Source organism: Apium graveolens, chromosome 3, assembly GCF_009905375.1.
Source record: "Apium graveolens cultivar Ventura chromosome 3, ASM990537v1, whole genome shotgun sequence".
NCBI lineage: Eukaryota > Viridiplantae > Streptophyta > Magnoliopsida > Apiales > Apiaceae > Apium > Apium graveolens.
Window position 1 is genome coordinate 214,744,472 of NC_133649.1, and position 21,502 is coordinate 214,765,973.

The 21,502-nt window shown below is 35.7% G+C and overlaps 1 pseudogene; it reads right to left on the reverse strand.

The window, feature by feature from the left end:
* Positions 1–639: 639 nt before the first annotated feature.
* Positions 640–21,196, reverse strand: LOC141710963 (cytochrome P450 CYP736A12-like; annotated as a pseudogene).
* Between the last annotated feature and the right edge of the window lie 306 nt (positions 21,197–21,502).

The following is a 21,502-nucleotide window of genomic DNA, read 5'->3' on the forward strand; positions in this document are numbered from 1 at the left end:
TGATCGTCATCTTTAAGAATATCCCATGGCATTAGACATTCATCGTAAATCTTGAACTCTGTTACATAATGATTGCAACGAAGTGGCATGTCCTCAACTTTTTGGCGTAGATAATATCCAACAAGTATTTCATCAGAGGGTGCGAAACAGAACCCTGGTATTCTCAAACACTTGCATGCACAACTATTACGATTATCTTCTTGCTCCATCTCTATATCTGTATCTCGCTGTCTCTCTCTCTCTCTCTCTCTCTCACTCTCTCTTTCTATCTCTATCTCTATCTCTCAATCTCTCTCTCAGCTCTCGCTGTATGCTGGTTTATCTGGAAAAAATAATGTAGCTGCTGCTTATTTATATATTTCTGTATGGGCCGCCTAATTCGGTAAAACAGCCTCCCGTTACTTATGCACCAAGTATTTGCATATATATCTTAATTTCTTTTAATTTTTAATAAAAATCAATTATATCACAATTCGGAATGCTGCAGTTTGCAGCAGTATGAGATTAACAATTCACAATAAATAAGTTCATCTGTACATTGGCTAATTTCACATCAATATCAATATAGCATTGTTGTTGTGAGAATCTTTTAAAGCTTACATACAATTATTTTTACACATAATAGACTAAAACTATTAACCCTATACTAAGAACCATCTCAACAAAATGGCATCTGTGCATGTCTCCATGAACGTTGAGTTCTATCGTTCTCCAGTACTTGGTATAGTAAGAAGATGTTTTGATCTTGACATGCTCATGAGATACCTACCACCAATTTTATGCTCGTGAGGCCCAAATGCACACCTGGACAACCCCTACCTGAACCAAATGGTGTGAGCTGAAAATTATTTCCCCGAATATCTATGTTATTACCTATTAATCTCTTTGGAAGGACTTCTTTAACATTTTCAGACCAAATTCTAGGATCTCTTCCCATGCCCCAATTATTTATGATAATACGAGATTTCTTCGGTATGTAATATCCATCTATAGTACTGTCCTCCATCGATACATGGGGAACTGATAGTGGTCCAACTGGATGTAATCTCAAACTTTCCTTGACTGCCGTATCTAAGTAAGGTAATTCTGGCAAATGAGATTCTTCCACTAATTCACCATCTGCTAGAACATTTCTTATCTGCTGTTGAAGTAGCTTCATCATCCTTAGATGTCGTATCAGTTCTGACATAATCCATTCAATTGCGATGTGGGTGATGTCTGTTGCTCCGAAAATCATGTCCAACAAAATTGCTTTGATATTTGATCGATCAATGTTCTACGCTAATTGCTCATGAGTAGTGCTAGGACTGTCTTTCACAGATAGAATGAAGTCAAGAAAATCCCTATCAGGCTTGTTATAACAATTTGCAGCATCTTGTTCATGATCATCAATGACAGTTTCCAATATTTTGTCAAGTGCCTTGTGAATAACTTTAGCCCGCCTATTTAATCCCTGATGACAAAAATTATACTAGTTATCATCCTATGATGTCTTTTATCTCAAAATTATATACAATGAGTATCCTCGAATGATCTGCACTGGAGTCGATTTCTCTTACACTTTCTAGTTTCGTATAATATATAGCAAGTAACCACAATATCAAAGCTACGATACTGTATCTTACCTAAACAGGAAACACTTTAATTCAACTAATTAATCCGAATCTAATTTCTAATATTACAAATAACATAATATGATTCAATAAACAAGATATGGATGTCTCCTATATTACTGTGATTCATGAAAGAAAACAATTAATCAAGCCGTAGAAAATAGTTCATTTGTACTTCTGTAATGTAGTGTGGACTTCTATCTCTTAGTCTTCTTTGTCTGTTTACAGTGATGTTCTGTCATTTTTCATTACAGCCTTTAGCCTTAATATGTGCTAGAAAGTAGGATGGTTCTTTGTCTCATTGGTTGACAAACACCAATGATAGAATTAGACAGTTTTGTATATATTTAGTTGATTTTGTAAGTTTTTTATAAGAGAAAAGGATCAATACAAAGAGAATAATTTTCTCTCAGAACTGTTATCTTGAGTAAATTTCTTCATGATATCAGAGCAAGGAGACAAGCTGAAGATGGCTGCAGAAGAAGATGGCTGCAGAAGATAAGGAAATAAAAAATGAGAATGGATATTCAGATCCACTATTTCTTGCAAATTCAGATAATACTAACATAACATTGGGGAATGTTATCATCAATGGGGATAATTTTCTTAATTGGAGTAGAAGCATAAAGCTTGCTTTGGGATTTAAGAATAAATTGAGATTCGTATATGGAAAGATGAAGAAACCAACAAGTGATGATGCAAAGTATCCACTTTGGATAAGGAATGACTACATGATAAGGGAAAGGCTATCTATGAATGAAAAGATTGCAAACAACTTCACCTACATAGACTCGGTTGAGAGACTATGGAATGAGTTGAAGGAAAGGAATGTTAAGACCAATGCTCCACTCTTGTAATCGCTAAAGAGGCAAGTGAAAAATTTAGAGCAAGAAAACATGTCTGTCTCTGAGTATTATTTTAAGCTGAAACAAATCTGGGATGAACTTCAAGATGTGGAAGGGTTGCCCGAATACACATGTGAGGCAATGAAAAAGAGCACTTGTGAGCTTTTGAAGAAGTTCATAGAGATTCAAGAAAGAAACAAAGTGATAGATTTAGTGTTGGGATTAAACAAAAGGAATGAAAATATAGCCGGAAAGATCATGGCCATGGAGCCACTGCCCACTCTGAATAGGGATTTTCATCTTGTGTAACAAGCTGGGAAGCAGAAGCAGGTAGCTGAAAATTAGAATATTGGAGATGCTAGTGCTTTCGCTGTTGGAAGAATGAGTCAAGGAAAAAACTATATGGGGTCACAGAAAAGAGAAAGTAACGAAATGAAGATGAGGAAATGGTGTGACCACTGCAAGAAGAAGGGGCACACTGTTGATGAGTGCTTTAAATTGATAGGATATCCTGAATGGTTTGGGAATCCTGGAAAAAATAAGATAAATAGAGGAAACGTGAAGTATGCAACTAATTTCGGAAGAGAAGATGTGGAATATGAACAGGATGATCCTTTGGACATGGCTTGCGGTAGTGAAACTGGAAAGGAGGTTAAACCAGATGGGAAACTTGTTTCAACAGTGGTGCAGGAGATGATGAAGTTGTTCAATAGTAAACAAGGATCAGGATCTAACAATAAAATGGCGAACTTCGTAGGTATAATCTTAGCCTCTAATGTAGTCAGCGTAGTTAAACCTTATGATAAGAATACATGGATTATAGATTCAGGGGCTTCCGATCATATGTGCGGAAATAAAAATATATTTTACAATTTAAAGGACCTTAAACTTCCTGTTAAAGTTGGACTTTCAGGTGGTACGTGTAACACCCCCAAATCCGGGGCCGGGGATCCGGGTTGTCACGAGTTCCATTTCCCTTAATAACACCTAATCTTAATAAATTATCAACTACTCTGTACTGTGACCCCACAATAAACACACACACCACAAGTTATAGTCTCAGAGATGAATATCCAAATTAATCACAAGTCGTTTTATTCCGCAATTATATGTCAATATACCTTAAAAAGGTTTCTGAATAAATTTACATTTCTTTGCCATTATTACAATTCATAAATATACATAATCTGGTACATCAAAAGTTGAAAGCCTAGCCTATTGGTAGTTCCAATCTCAGCTACAGCGACATCAACGCCTATAGGAAACTGCAGAACGTTTCCTATCCGCTCGCGAATCGGGAGCTTGGTCCTGTTCATCTTTTCTATCTGTTGTTGTGTGATGAAAGAAGAAAGCAAGGGTGAGCAGCAAGCCCACCAAAATAATATGTATAATTATTAACACTATATGAGCCTTCTCATAGTACTCATGAAAGTCTTGGTCAAAAGAAATGAACCAAGTTTGATATCTTAATACGATGAAGTCGCAAAATATTCAGTATATATACATATATACTTTTCAAAATCTGGGAAGTCCTCTTCCATGCATAATACACACAGAGTTCCAGTGTATAACTGTATAAAAATATCGTTGCAAGGTGATCTCATATATCTAACCTTGTCTCAACATTTTTCTGAAAATCTTTATCATGCATAAGATAATCATTTACTAGATATAAGTTTAAAAGATGAAGTTACAAGATACTCCAATATACTTATATCTTTTCCAAATACTACTTGAACTACCACCGTTCAAGTTATAATTAGTTTCAAAAGTTCATCACACTGATGAGACTACAAGATAAGACTTGAATAGATTCAATCTTTGAAATATTTTGAAGGAAATGAAGTTATGATATACTTCATTAAGTCCCGATATATATATACACCTATATATATACATACGTTTCCTGAAAACCTCTGTCATGTAAAGTATGAACAGAATTGCAATATCCAATAAATTTGGAAAGCAAAGAATTTTGGCATAAACCTGATATCTTGCTGATCAGGCAAAGATACCAATAAGTAACCTTTTCTACTAGTAGATGGATGAATCCCCCACCGGTCATCACCTTGGCCACATAAGGACCTTGTGCTGGACCGCCACCCGGCCTCTTACGCGTTGATGGACTGCCACCCAGCCACTTACACTTTAATAGACCGTACCCCGGCCTGTCGCTTATGCCGACTCAATTAGATGGACTTACTTCCCGAACGTTGGGCAAGTAATCAAATTATTTTCTCAAAACAGCAACCACGTTGCGAATGTAAAATACACCACAGAGCTGGATCCCCCAGGTTTTGAGCGAGTATTTAAATCCCCTTTGAAAGGAAGATCTTAAATATAAAAATGAGTTTTGGGGTCCACTCTAACTTTAAAAATCATTTTGAAGACTCGAAAACATTTTTTTAAGAATGTTTGGAGTACTGCTGATTTATTAAAATAAATCAGTCCCAATATATTTAGAAAATATATGAATATTATTATTAAAATAATATTCCCATAAAGAAAAATCTTTATAAAAATAATTGAAGTAGAAGTTTTAAAACTCATACTTGAAATGGATATTAAATAACCAAAGATATACTTATACGAAAGTATAATCTTTATTTGAATAATCGAAAATAAGTTTGATTATCGAAACATTATTCTTTGATAAAATAAAGAATATTATTAAATAATAAGCGGAGTCATAATACCTCGAATGAATATTATAGATAATATTCATTAAATAAAATAAACGGAGTCATACATCCTCAAATGAATATTCAAAATAATATTCATTAAATAAAATAAAGTTATCGAATAAACCTTATTCGATCAATAGTTTTGAAAATTATAACCATATATATATATATATAAATATATATATAAATATATAATCTACTCGGGATCCTCGACTCCCGGTTTTAGAAAATGTTTTCACCTTTGGGTCCCTATACTAAGGGTATATGCAAATTACCGCTATTCTCTAGCATAGGTATTATCAACTGAATCAACAGATATATATGGCAAGGATACGAAACAAGCATGCATATATACCATATCACATGCTACAATATATCACAAGAATTTGCTAATAACAAATATGCATTTATCACAAGATCATGCATATACATATGTATACATCACAACAACAGTATAACGGGTAGAAAACTTGCCTGAGTGCTCCCGGATAGACTTAAGCTTAGAGTGGGTCCGATAACCTATGAACAACAACATAAGTCGGAATTAAACCCCGGTCGCTTAAGAAACTAGACTTTAACCATTTAGAGTCCTAACATTCGCTTTCGTGCTTAACGATTTACTTAAGTCGCTCGAGTACCCTCGGCTCCACCATTTTTAATAAATTACCCATTACGAGTTTTAAAGCGATTCTTTCGCGAGTGCCTTACCAACTGCCTAATCCACTTAACATAATTGTTTCATACTCCAATTAGTCATTTAAGGTCTTTAACCAAGGTTTCAAAGTAAGGCGAGGGGTAATGGTTCGATCGCGAAATGCCGTTACTTAAAACGGTCGTTTCTCCTAAACCGTACATCGGAATCAAACGAACTACATATCAAAACGAAGCTCGTAACATGAACTTTCTAAAAATGGCAATGGTCAAAATCTAGCAGTGAGTTCAAGGGTTCTTATATTAAGAACAAAAACAGTCTACGGTAAATCGGGCATTACGACGGCTATGTTTACGCGATTACCCAATTTTAAACCACTCCAAATCATCTCACAATCAACCCACAATCACAACCCAATCAAAACTCCATTCATGCTTTATCATAACAGCCCCAACAACTCAACAGTAACAATTTATACTATTCTTTATCATGAATTTAAACTACACTTAAGTTCATTAATCAACAACTAAGATTTACAACTCCAAAAACATCCCAAAACCAACTAATTTCTACATACACAACCATCAAGCCTCTCATGAACTAGAATACTCATATTATGCTCTTAACATTCAATAACAAAGCTTGGTTAAGAGATTATACCTTCCTTGAAGCTTCTTAACACAACACAAGAGCTTTGAATGCTTAAAGAACCTTGATCCTTGCTTGTATAACCTTAAACTTTCATAAAAAATCAAGAAAACTAAAGTTATTTCTTGGAGGTTACTATTCACCATCTTCTTCCTTGATTTATTGGAAGAGATTGTGAAGGAATTAGGAGCTTAAACTTATAGGATATCCATATCTATGTACAAGGAACCTTAGATAATTACCTTGTGATTTAACAATGCTTGGAACTTGATTTTTGGAAATTTCTTCTTTGAAAAAGAAGAAAAGCCGAGAGCAAGCTTGGAAGAAAGAGAGATTTTTGTGTTTTTGCTTTGATTTGATTCTTTGGTTGGTTGTTTTTGATTTGTTTTTGGGTAATTACCTTTCTAACCTTGACTTTGTGTGGTTATAAACCAACCACATCTCCTTCCTCCCTATGTCATGCTTATGTCATCATGTGATGTCATCCTCCCCTCTTTGTCCTCTTCTCATTGGTTGGATGACATCATCCCCTCTAATCTCTTTGATTAACTTCCTAATTGTTTGCCTAATGACCGCTGATCTGTTAAACGGTTCGCTTAACTTTCGTTTTCGTTTATCATTTGAGGGATCATACCCGGGATCTTATTACTTGGGTTTCCTTAACCTTTCTCAATACATTATAATTCTTTTATGATCCTCTCTTATAATCCTTTAATTTAAATCTTTTTTATCCTGTTACCTTATACTTAATTCTTTCCGTATCTAGTGGATTTCCGGGAAAAATCAAAGTGTTCGGAATTGGATTCCGACGATCTTTACATACACTTATATACCACATAGGGTACTAATAATGTCCCAGAAGATCAATAACAGAACCCCTACATAGTGTGGCATGAAAAGTTTTCTCATTCATCAAAAACACTATTCATAAGGGTTTCAAAAATTTTCCAAATATTGGGGTTATTACAGTCTCCCCTCCTTAAAAGGATTCCGTCTCGGAATCAGATAGAAAATGAATAGGGATACTCTCTTAGCATTACACTTTCTAACTCTCAAGTAAATTTTCCCACATTGTGGTCCTACCACCAAACTCCGCCTAGTTTGATAACCCTTCTCCTAAGCACTTGTTCCTTTTCACTCTATAACCTTTCCTGGTTGCTCCATATAGGTTACGTCTGGTTGCATGTCTATGCGCTCATATGCCCCTATTTATCTGGCATCTGAATTACACTTCCTTAACATTGATACGTGAAACACGTTATGAACTTGTTACATGTTCGGGGGTAGGGCTAGCTCATATGCTAACTTCCCAATACGTCTTAATATATCCAAGGGTCCGACAAATTGTGGACTTAGCTTTCCTTTCTTTCCGAATCTCATCAATCCTTTCCAAGGGTTTCCAAGGGGATACCTTTAACAACACTAGGTCCCCTACTTCCTATTCTTTGTCCTTTCATGTCAAATCAACATACTTCTTATGTCCATCTTGGGCTACTACCAGCCGTCCTCTAATTAAATCTATTAAATCCTTGGTCCTTTGGACCACTGCTGGTCCGAGCATCTTGCGCTCTACAACTTCATCCTAACATAAGGGAGATCGATGTTGTCTTCCCTCAAGGATCTCATAAGACGACATCTCGATACCTGACATACGATCTATTGTCGTAAGAAAACTTAATCCGTGTTAAGTGATCATTCCAATTTCTTTCAAGTCTATTGCACAAACTCTCATTATAGCTTTTAGCATTAGAGCTTTTGCTTCTCAATACCCATTCTTTTCCAGTTCGTAATCGCTACTACCTTCCGTTCCTAATATTATACTGGTTATACCTTTGCTCGTTAGCGTTCTATAACCTTTTAGTAACCACGTCAACCTTAGTATCACGAATGTGTTTCCATTCTGAATACCACCATAACTTTACTACTCCTTTTTCAGCTGTTTCTATTTTTGAAAGCTTGATCCATCATATAGAAGTAAAAGAATTCATTGAGAGATCACTATGATCATGAACACTTGTTACATTGCATAGTTAGTATAGAAGGTGGCCAGCCTTTAGTACTTGACAAGCAATTAAACAGTAGTTGGTATCCTACTCGGCTTCTATCACACAGATAGATAGTCATTCGGCAATACCTCCCCTTCTGGAAGGGTTGTTCTTCTCAGTTTATATGAAATGAAAAGAAGAGAAAAGAACGAATTGAAGAGAATTGTAAATATATATAAAAATATACTGCCACAAAATATCTGGCTTGGAATCTACCTCTGAACTATAGAGGTTTGTCATAGGAGAACAAAACATATATGTATTTATATCAACATCAAGTATTATAGCATCGTATTTCACATGCCTAAATATTTTCGCTATCCCGTCCATCATTCTATGGACCCATGCTCTTCCTCGAGCTTATACACAATCACCTTTGAAACTCCCTCGACATCGAAAATCGAATCTGGGATCTCATTCTATATATCACCGTTACTAGGATTCTATGCTCGCACCGCAACCTTCCTCCTATAGTAATACGACTCTCTATTGATAAGAAGGAATAAATATTTAATAGGTAGATACTCTACTTAATTAGTCTATCAATGATAACTTATACACTACCACGACCCGATTAGTGGTACTTAATCTCAACATCCATTCCAATACAACTCTCATGGTTGTAATCAGCTCATTACTCGCAAAATCATTGCTGCCTTACTATGGTCCACCACTGACCTACTGTCATCATTCTCTTTCCATGAAATCTTAATATCTAACCATACGGAGTCCATATATGTCGTATAAAATTCTTCTAAGGAGGTAACATAATCACCATTCATGATTCATGAAGAACACTCCTGATCCTGACATACATACATGACATGAAGCAGATAAAATTGCAGAAGAGTTTCAATCAAAGTAACGATAGCAGGTTAATACCATTCTTACTCGTATGCCTTAAATAGAAGACTTAACTCAAGGGTTCGTCTAGTCCTTTTTGAAACATGGTCCTGGCTTATCTCAAGATAGTATCTCCTGAGATAGATAGCCCGCTCTTGGCGATTACACGAATTAAACCTTTACCAAACTACTATTACGGTTGGGTATTGTACAGTCATCAGAAGGAATGTCAATCTTCCAAACCATAATACAACCTTCATAGCTTTAACCATCATCACTGTATTCCTTTGGCACAAGCGCCTATAATTATCCTCTTACCTTTAAAGTGTCGGCCACCTCTTTGGCCTTTCCTGATAGTAAAATTTCCTTACAGTCAATGTCATTTTAACCACCTCCAAATAAATTTTATACCTCATTTCAATCACAGCTTATGTGAAGATGTTTTCCTTAAAATCTGATGAGTAAAAAAAAATATCACCATTTTTCCATAAGTTATTGCCTCAGTCTTTAGAGGTTAATCACTGTCACGACTGACTCTCAATTATACTTAGAACATCTTTTATCTTAGGCTCTAATTGCCCTGAACAATTTCGACCTTTACTGGTTCGATCCATACTTTCTCGTGGTTTAACACGTGCCCCACTTGGCATCATTATAATTACGTCATATTCCCTTTATCAACATTTCTATTCTTGAGAATTTTTGAATATTACCTTTCTCCTTGTAAAACCTCTAAGGTTATCCTTCAATCGTTCCTCTTGTATTCCCTAGATACAGGGCATATCAAAATACCATTTACTAATACTAAAACCATTGTCTATATACTTCTAAAAAATTTCTCCACTGATTCTTACTGGTTGTTATTACCTTAATCCTTTCCAATTCATACTATCAAAACTCATACTATCCCTATTAAGGGTGAAATGCCAACCTTTATGCATTCCCCTAGGATTCATTTTAAGTTACCGATGTTCTATCCTTAATTCCACCTTTAAAAAAAAGTACATGCATCCTTCCATGGATAAATCAAGTCATATATCCCTGATAAGGGTGTCTTATTCAATCATTCCCACCTCGATAGTATATGCCTAGTTTCACAATAACATCTGTATTCAAAATGAGGTCAATCAATATGGCCTCCAAAAGATAACAATGGTTATCCGCTTTTCTTGCCTAATTTGGTAACGATAACAAGGATGTTCCGGAAGATATTGGTCGTGTTCAACGTGAACTTCTTCTTAATAATTCCTTATTTACTTTTGTTGTTTATCTCAACAGTCACCTCAATGTTGGGATATCTTTCATACATGGCGTCTCCCTTTCTGGGTATCAAGCCACCGGTCTTACACTTCACATTCTTGAAGGTCACTTCCTTCATCCAATTTTTTCCTAATTTCTTACTTTCTTGTCTCCTCAGTCTATCCGTGTCTCAATATTTATCCTTCGAACTATCTCAAGGTTTCCTCAAATCTTCCCAACTTACAGGGGATAAAATATATGTATCTCTTATTCCTTCAACCATCAATTTAACTCATGGTGAATCACCCTCATCCTGACGATTACATACTTTTCTATTTCTATTGCTACGAGTCTTTAGGGTTTCCTCATACCCAACTCCTGTATCATTCCTCACACTCTACTGCCTTTATATTCCTTTCCACTTCAGTTTCTTTTTATTTTCCTTTCTCTTATCATTATTTCATGAACTAACACAACATAAGTATTGATTTCAAACATCCCGTCATTCTGGATTCGTGTCCTCAAAACGAATCTTGATAACTTTTACAACTTAGATTCATAATTTATCATACTCGTCTGCCTTTGTTCTGACTCTAAAGCTTTTACACTATCTCCATAACCTTGGGAATTACTTTCCCGAAAACAATTGACTGAACTTAAATCAGTTTATTCTAACCTCTGGCTCCGTGCCTTTCTTGGTCTTTCACCAGCGGGTGGCCTCTCTTTTAGGAGGGTAAGTGACAAAACAGTCTTTTGTGATTCGTCAATCATTTAGAATCTCAAATGATTTCTATATTTCCTCTAGCCAGGCTCTTGCCTCGACTGGGTCAGCTTGTTCCTTGAAACTCTGAGAGCTTAGCGACTTAAAGGTCCTGAAAGAATTTCTCACCACATTATTTCCTCAGGGTGGTGGTTGGGGATAATAGTCTAAGTTCTATCTAGAAAGGTCCATAAATTGTCGTATAGGAGTGCCTTCTCGGGTCTCCTTTCCTTACTCGACTTTTTGTTTCCTTAGTATGAAATCTTTCATCCTTCTCCCATACTTGGGGTTATCTTATACATTTTAAATCCTCATTTTCCACTTCATTATGTTATGGGTTCATTCTATCTTGATGGCGACCTCCCTGACTATCACGTTCAGGTTTTGCTCTAAATCATATTCCTCAAACTAGCTTTCATTTAAGATCCCATCTTTAAGCTCTTGAACATTTGGAACCCAAATTATGTAGGAATACCTCATTATTCCTTTCTCATCTTTCTCGGTATTAATCTTTTATCTAATTGTTGGCTCTTTGCCTTCCTTCATCACTTTTTCTGGCACAATATGTTCTTTTCCGATAATTTGGACTGTGTTGCAATCTCAAACAGCTTTTCGGTACCGGCTCCGGTTACCTTCATATCTATTTCCATTTTCTCAAAATCTCTTATCAACTCTCCCAAAGACATTATCATCTTGAGTCTATCCTTTACACTAAGGGCATTAGCCACCATTTTGGCTTTCCCTGGATGATAAAGAATCTCATAATCGTAATCCTTGATTAGCTCTAACCGCCTCCTTTGGCGTATGTTGAGCTCTTTTTGCGTAAAAAATGTACTAGAGCACTTATGGCTTAGGTAAATCTCGCACTTCTCTCCATACAAGTAGTGCCTCCAATATTTAGGGCAAAACTATTGCCATGAGCCCAAGCTCATGGGTGGGGATATCGAATTTTATGTTCCCTTAATTGTCTTGACGCGGACGCGATTATCTTGCTGTGCTGTATAAGAAGCACCCTAATTCCTTATGTGAAGCGTCACTACAAATCACAAAATCTCCTTTTCCATCCGGCAACGCCAACATAGGGGCCGTCACCACCCTTTGCTTTAGTTCTTGAAAGCTGTTCTCGCATTTTTCTGTCCATTCGAACTTCTCAGTCTTACGAGTAAGCCGCATTAAAGGGGGCTACTATCTTTACAAACTTGAACGAACCTCCGGTAGTGACCGACCAATCCTACCTCCGGTAGTCGACCTAACCATGGTCATCAATTCATCAGTGGTCCTTTATTCATTCTTGTCAGGATCCTCCATGGGATTCTCCTCAGCAACTGTCCCTTCTAGGACAACATCCTCAACCGCTACATCCTCAATATGAACATCATCCGATCCCGCGTAAGGACGCTCTATCGGATCCATTATCTGATCTCCAATAAGTAATAAAACATCATCGCGTTGTTGCTCCTCAACCTCAGGGTTCGGAGTCCCGCTACCATATACAATAACGAACTACTCTTCTATCACGATATTTATAAGGGTTCCCATAAGGGTTTTAACTGTCAGTACTACATTAGGTAGCCCGACTATGAACTTGGAAAGAGTTCTTATTATCTTAGTTATTATCTTAACGTCACATCATCTCTGAGATTTATAACGCTTAGCTCTGATACCACTTCTGTAACACCCCCAAATCCGGGGTCGGGGATCCGGGTTGTCATGAGTTCCATTTCCCTTAATAACACCCAATCTTAATAAATTATCAACTACTCTATACTGTGACCCCACAATAAACACACACACCACAAGTTATAGTCTCAGAGATGAATATCCAAAATAATCACAAGTCGTTTTATTCCACAATTATATGTCAATATACCTTAAAAAGGTTTCTGAATAAATTTACATTTCTTTGCCATTATTACAATTCATAAATATACATAATCTAGTACGTCAAAAGTTGAAAGCCTAGCCTATTGGTAGTTCCTACCTCAGCTACAGCGACATCAACACCTATAGGAAACTGCGGAACGTTTCCTATCCGCTCGCGAATTGGGAGCTTGGTCCTGTTCATCTTTTCTATCTATTGTTGTGTGATGAAAGAAGAAAGCAAGGGTGAGCAGCAAGCCCACCAAAATAATATGTATAATGATTAACACTATATGAGCCTTCTCATAGTACTCATGAAAGTCTTGGTCAAAAGAAATGAACCAAGTTTGATATCTTAATGCGATGAAGTCGCAAAATATTCAGTATATATACATATATACTTTTCAAAATCTAGGAAGTCCTCTTCCATGCATAATACACACAGAGTTCCAGTGTATAACTGTATAAAAATATCGTTGCAAGGTGATCTCATATATCTAACCTTGTCTCAACGTTTTTCTGAAAATCTTTGTCATGCATAAGATAATCATTTACTAGATATAAGTTTAAAAGATGAAGTTACAAGATACTCCAATATACTTATATCTTTTCCAAATACTACTTGAACTACCACCGTTCAAGTTATAATTAGTTTCAAAAGTTCATCACACTGATGAGACTACAAGATAAGACTTGAATAGATTCAATCTTTGAAATATTTTGAAGGAAATGAAGTTATGATATACTTCATTAAGTCCCGATATATATATACACCTATATATACATACATTTCCTGAAAACCTCTGTCATGTAAAGTATGAACAGAATTGCAATATCCAATAAATTTGGAAAGGAAAGAATTTTGGCATAAACCTGATATCTTGCTGATCAGGCAAAGATACCAATAAGTAACCTTTTCTACTAGTAGATGGATGAATCCCCCACCGGTCATCACCCTAGCCACATAAGGACCTTGTGCTGGACCGCCACCCGGCCTCTTACGCGTTGATGGACTGCCACCCAGCCACTTACACTTTGATAGACCGTACCCCGGCCTGTCGCTTATGCCGACTCAATTAGATGGACTTACTTCCCGAACGTTGGGCAAGTAATCAAATTATTTTCTCAAAACAGCAACCACGTTGCGAATGTAAAATACACCACAGAGATGGATCCCCCAGGTTTTGAGCGAGTATTTAAATCCCCTTTGAAAGGAAGCTCTTAAATATAAAAATGAGTTTTGGGGTCCACTCTAACTTTAAAAATCATTTTGAAGACTCGAAAACATTTTTTTTAAGAATGTTTGGAGTACTGCTGATTTATTAAAATAAATCAGTCCCAATATATTTAGAAAATATATGAATATTATTATTTAAATAATATTCCCATAAAGAAAAATCTTTATAAAAATAATTGAAGTAGAAGTTTTAAAACTCATACTTGAAATGGATATTAAATAACCAAAGATATACTTATACGAAAGTATAATCTTTATTTGAATAATCGAAAATAAGTTTGATTATCGAAACATTATTCTTTAATAAAATAAAGAATATTATTAAATAATAAGCGGAGTCATAATACCTCGAATGAATATTATAAATAATATTCATTAAATAAAATAAACGGAGTCATACATCCTCAAATGAATATTCAAAATAATATTCATTAAATAAAATAAAGTTATCGAATAAACCTTATTCGATCAATAGTTTTGAAAATTATAACCATATATATATATATAAATATATATATATATATATATATATATATATATAAAATCTACTCTGGATCCTCGACTCCCGGTTTTAGAAAATGTTTTCACCTTTGGGTCCCTATACTAAGGGTATATGCAAATTACCGCTATTCTCTAGCATAGGTATTATCAACTGAATCAACAGATATATATGGAAAGGATACGAAACAAGCATGCATATATACCATATCACATGCTACAATATATCGCAAGAATTTGCTAATAACAAATATGCATTTATCACAAGATCATGCATATACATATGTATACATCACAACAACAGTATAACGGGTAGAAAACTTGCCTGAGTGCTCCCGGATAGACTTAAGCTTAGAGTGGGTCCGATAACCTATGAACAACAACATAAGTCGGAATTAAACCCCGGTCGCTTAAGAAACTAGACTTTAACCATTTAGAGTCCTAACGTTCGCTTTCGTGCTTAACGATTTACTTAAGTCGCTCGAGTACCCTCGGCTCCACCATTTTTAATAAATTACCCATTACGAGTTTTAAAGCGATTCTTTCGCGAGTGCCTTACCAACTGCCTAGTCCACTTAACATAATTGTTTCATACTCCAATTAGTCCTTTAAGGTCTTTAACCAAGGTTTCAAAGTAAGGCGAGGGGTAATGGTTCGGTCACGAAACGCCGTTACTTAAAACGGTCGTTTCTCCTAAACCGTACATCGGAATCAAACGAACTACATATCAAAACGAAGCTCGTAACATGAACTTTCTAAACATGGCAATGGTCAAAATCTAGCAGTGAGTTCAAGGGTTCTGATCTTAAGAACAAAAACAGTCTACGGTAAATCGGGCATTACGACGGCTATGTTTACGCGATTACTCAATTTTAAACCACTCCAAATCATCTCCCAATCAACCCACAATCAAAACCCAATCAAAACTCCATCCATACTTTATCATAACAGCCCCAACAACTCAACATTAACAATTTATACTATTCTTTATCATGAATTTAAACTACACTTAAGTTCATTAATCAACAACCAAGATTTACAACTCCAAAAACATCCCAAAACCAACTAATCTCTACATACACAACCATCAAGCCTCTCATGAACTAGAATACTCATATTATGCTCTTAACATTCAATAACAAAGCTTGGTTAAGAGATTATACCTTCCTTGAAGCTTCTTAACACAACACAAGAGCTTTGAATGCCTAAAGAACCTTGATCCTTGCTTGTATAACCTTAAACTTTCATAAAAATTCAAGAAAACTAAAGTTATTTCTTGGAGGTTACTATTCACCATCTTCTTCCTTGATTTATTGGAAGAGATTATGAAGGAATTAGGAGCTTAAACTTATAGGATATCCATATCTATGTACAAGGAACCTTAGATAATTACCTTGTGATTTAACAATGCTTGGAACTTGATTTTTGGAAATTTCTTCTTTGAAAAAGAAGAAAAGCCGAGAGCAAGCTTGGAAGAAAGAGAGATTTTTGTGTTTTTGCTTTGATTTGATTCTTTGGTTGGTTATTTTTGATTTGTTTTTGGGTAATTACCTTTCTAACCTTGACTTTGTGTGGTTATAAACCAACCACATCTCCTTCCTCCCTATGTCATGCTTATGTCATCATGTGATGTCATCCTCCTTCTCTGTCCTCTTCTCATTGGTTGGATGACATCATCCCCTCTAATCTCTTTGATTAACTTCCTAATTGTTTGCCTAATGACCGCTGATCTGTTATACGGTTCGCTTAACTTTCGTTTTCGTTTATCGTTTGAGGGATCATACCCGGGATCTTATTACTTGGGTTTCCTTAACCTTTCTCAATACATTATAATCCTTTTATGATCCTCTCTTATAATCCTTTAATTTAAATCTTTTTTATCCTGTTACCTTATACTTAATTCTTTCCGCATCTAGTGGATTTCCGGGAAAAATCAAAGTGTTCGAAATTGGATTCTGACGATCTTTACATACACTTATATACCACATAGAGTACTAATAATATCCCAGAAGATCAATAACAGAACCCCTACATAGTGTGGCATGAAAAGTTTTCTCATTCATCAAAAACACTATTCATAAGGGTTTCAAAAATTTTCCAAATATTGGGGTTATTATAGTACGTTAAGGTCGTTGATAAGATAGGGGAAGTGAGACTATCTAAAAAAACTGATTCTTTATGATGTCCTATATATTGAAGAGTTCAATCATAATTTTCTTTCAGTTAGTAAATTAATTGAAAGCAGCAAAATTAATGTAATGATTGATACAAAGGCTTGTATCTTACAGGACCATTTAACTAAGGAGATAGTTGGGATAGGAAAAGAAGAGAATGGGCTTTATAGACTAGAAGTGACAAGAGAAGAGGAGGATCAAGTTGAAGCTAAGAGATTTTGAAGACAAGGTAGTAATGTAACTATGTGCAATGAAGCTGTAAAACTTAATATTTTACATGCCAGATTAGGACATAGTTCAGTATCAAAAATGAGACATATTGATATCTGTAATTCAGATGGTTTAAAGAATTTCTTTTGTGATGCATGTTGGTTTGGAAAGTTTCATAAACTTCCTTTTAAAGCTAGTTATGCTATTGCAAGAAATATATTTGATCTTATTCATGTTGATTTATGGGGGCCGTATAAGGTTTCTACAATTACAGGAGAAAAGTATTTTCTTACGATATTAGATGACTATAGCAGAACAACTTGGACACACATGTTATCTAGTAAAGAACAAGTAAAAGATATCCTCTTTATTTTTCTTAATTATGTAGAAAATCAATTCAAGGTCAAGGTTAAGATCTTAAGAAGTGATAATGGGACTGAAGTGGTGCAAACAGAATGTAAAAATAGTTTAATGAAAGAGGTATAATGCATTAGAGAAACATTGCCGGTGTGCCATAATAGAACGGAAGAGTTGAAAGAAAGCATAGACACCTAATAGAGACCGCAAGAACCTTAAGAATATATGTTCGATTACCAAGATACTTGTGAGGAGAATGCGTGAAGACAGCAACACACTTGATTAATTTAATGCCTAGTGTAGTGATAGGATGGGAAAGACTTTATGAAAGGTTATTAAAGAAACAGCCAGATTATGAACATCTAAGAATTATAGGTTTTATGCTATGCTTCTAATATAGATAGGAAGTTGAATAATTCTGGAGAAAAAGGGGTAAGGTGCGTGCTTGTCGGATATGCAGGTGGACAGAAGGGATACATAGTGTTTGATTTAGATAAAAGAAAAATATTTGTGACAAGAGATGTAGTTTTTAAGGAGAAAATATTTCCTTTCCTTATTTCAGATCAGAAAAGGAGGGAAAGAAGACGGATTTAGTAATTTTTAGTTGTGACATAGAAGAAATAATTAGCAATCAAGATGATGATGATGAACTCCTATATAATGATCATGGTGTGAGTGAAGAACAAGAAGAAGCAATGTATAAAGAAGCTTTAGAACGCAATTCAGATATTGTTATTGTAGATATTGAGCAAGGGGATGAAATATTGATTGAAAATGAAGAAATGCAGGAACAGGTTGTTATTAAAATACCACCACAACAACATGAAGGAAGGAAGAGCACCATAGTATCTTTCATCCCAGATAAGTTCAAGGATTTTGTTTACAAAATCCCAGGAAAAGAAAGATCATCAAACATGACAAAAAGAATGGGGATGAATGAAATTGATACTAGTACTTATTATGAAGAGTATATGTGTTCACTTAATAACGTTTTTAAAATAAAATAACCATGTACCTATAGAGAGAGGCAAGTAAAGAATCAGGGTTGGTGGATGCTATTGATAAGGAGTTGAGAGCTCTTGAAGAAAATGAAACTTGGGAATTAACTTATTTACCAAGGGGGAAGAAAGCGATAAACAACAAATGGGTATTTAAGACTAAGTATTAGCGAAATGGTGAGGTTAACAGGTTGAAAGCAAGAGTTGTAGCAAGGGGAGACAAACAAATCAAAGGGAAAGATTATAAAGAGACCTTCTCACCTGTGGCAAAATTCACCACAGTAAGAAGTCTTATAGCTCTCGCAACCACACGAGATTGGAATCTACACTAATTGGACATCCACAATGCTTTCTGATATGGTTTCTTGGAGGAGGAGGTGTATATGATACCACCAGAAGGATATACAAAAGCTAAAACAGGACAAGTATACAAACTAAAAAGGAGCATATATGGACTCAGACATGCATCAAGAGAATGGAATCTGGAATTATCTAAATTTTTGAAGAATTTTGGGATGACACAATCCAAAAGAGACTACTGCCTTTTTAGTAAAGTTCAAAATTGGAAGACAACTATGGTGGTGGTCTATGTAGATGATTTAATCATCACCGGTGATGATGAGAATTGTATAGCAATGTTGAAATGGCAACTTGACAAAGATTTTGCCATCAAGGATTTGGGACTAATGAGGTACTTTCAAGGAATTGAGGTATCTAGAAGTTCTCAAGGAATAATGTTAAATCAAACAAAAAAATATTCATGATTTGGTGGAAGCTACAGGTTTGAATAGCTGCAAAGCAATCAAATTTCCTTTATAAAAGGGACTTAGACTCTCTACTGATACAAGAGAGTTGTTGAAAGATCCTGAGAAATATATAAGAATTATAGGAAGATTGTTGTATTTCAATTTGACAAGGCCAGAAATTTCATATTCAGTACAACAACTTAGTCAATTTATGCAAACACCCAGAATACCGCATTTACAAGTTGTTTTACACGTGATCAGTTATTTAAAGGGAACTAGTGATTGGGGATTATTTTATTCATCCATTTCAGATTTGCACCTTACAGGTTTTTGTGATACAGATTGGGGAATATATGCCTATAGTGGTCGTTCTCTTAAAGGATATTGTGTCTTCATTGGTGAAACCCTCATTTCATGGATGACTAAAAAACAAAAGACTGTTTCGAAGTCTTCTGCAGAGTCTAAATACACTGCTAGTGAACTGGTTTGTTTGGACGTAATTCTCAAAGATATGCTGGGTTCTATTCCTAAGCCCATTCCTCCATTTTGGGATAATAAATCCGCTCATCACATAGCGAAAAATCCAGTATTTTACGAGAGAATTAAATATCTGAAGCTAGATTGTCACTATGTTAGAGAACACCTTGAAGAAGGGTTCATTTATACCGTCTACATCAAATCTTCTCTGCAACTTGCAGATATTATGACAAAACCCCTGGGAGAAGGCGCGCACAGGTTTTTGTCATTCAAGTTAGGACTTCTTCCTGCTAACCCAAGTCCAACTTGAGGGACGGCTGTAGAAAATAGTTCATTTGTACTTTTGTAATGTAGTATGGACTTCTAGCCGTTAGTCTTCTTTGTCTGTTTGAAGTGATGTTCTGTCATTTTTCATTACAGCCTTTAGCCTTAATATGTGCTAGAAAGTATGATGGTTCTTTGTCTTATTAGTTGACAAACACCAATGATAGAATTAGACAGTTCTGTATATATTTAGTTTATTTTGTAAGTTTTTCATAAGATAAAAGGATCAATACAAAGAGAATGATTTTCTCTCAGAACTATTATCTAGAGTAAATTTCTTCACAAGTCATTACCTGGAGATCAAGTGCCCCTAAAAATGGGACATGATTAGCAATGTTAAAAGCTCCGATAATCTTTCTCATGTCGTGTATTGTGTCCCTCAACTAAAACCTGTCAAATCTGCTCTTTTCAAACAACATTCTACAAGTCATGACTTCAATCAGTTGTGTCACCTTCTCGCTAACATCTACCACCTCACGTGCCCTGTCATCTCTTTTCAGCGACTCCACTAGCAACCCCACCTCCTCCTTTCTAAGCCCTGCCATGGAATCAATCTTGGCAACGCTAGGAAGCTCAAACGTACAAAAGTTTATGACGCTACGCCAGTAGGGGCCATACTATGTAAAAATCATGCCTTTGGTGCCATACCACAAACAATCCGCGACCTGAATTTTAGGTCGGCTAGCAAAAATGTTGACGTGGGTCTTGAGGAAGAGCTCGGCTGCAGCTGGAGATTAGACGACAATAGTAACGTCAGAGCCAAGCTGAAGGGATATAATGGGACCATATTTTTGTGACCACTTGTTTAGAGTGTGGTGCGACTGCTTTCCTATCATGTGGAGGTGACCAATAAGAGGTAAACCTTGGGGACTAGGCAGTGCCTTGTGAATGCGATGCAGGGTCTTGGACCTGATGGTACGGAAGAAAAGGATTAAGAGTCGGAAGGCTCCGACCGAAGCTAAAATACTGTCAATATTGGGAGACATTGTTATAAGTTGAGAATTTGAGAGGCAACACATCAGTTTTTAAAACTTGTGATTAATATAGAGGAGGAGAAACTAATATGAACATCCCTTGATGTTTTTTCTTGTCTCTGAGATCACCTCCCTTATTTTAAATGGTGAGATCTTATCCGGAAAAAATAAGAAAACAACAGTGAGTATAAAACAATTCTTATCTAATGCATGGCTACTGAGATCACAGGAAACTGAATATGACCACTGACTATATAGTAGCTTCTAATGACGTTCATGGAGTTTGGATATTTTTTCATGTAACATCCCCAAATCCGG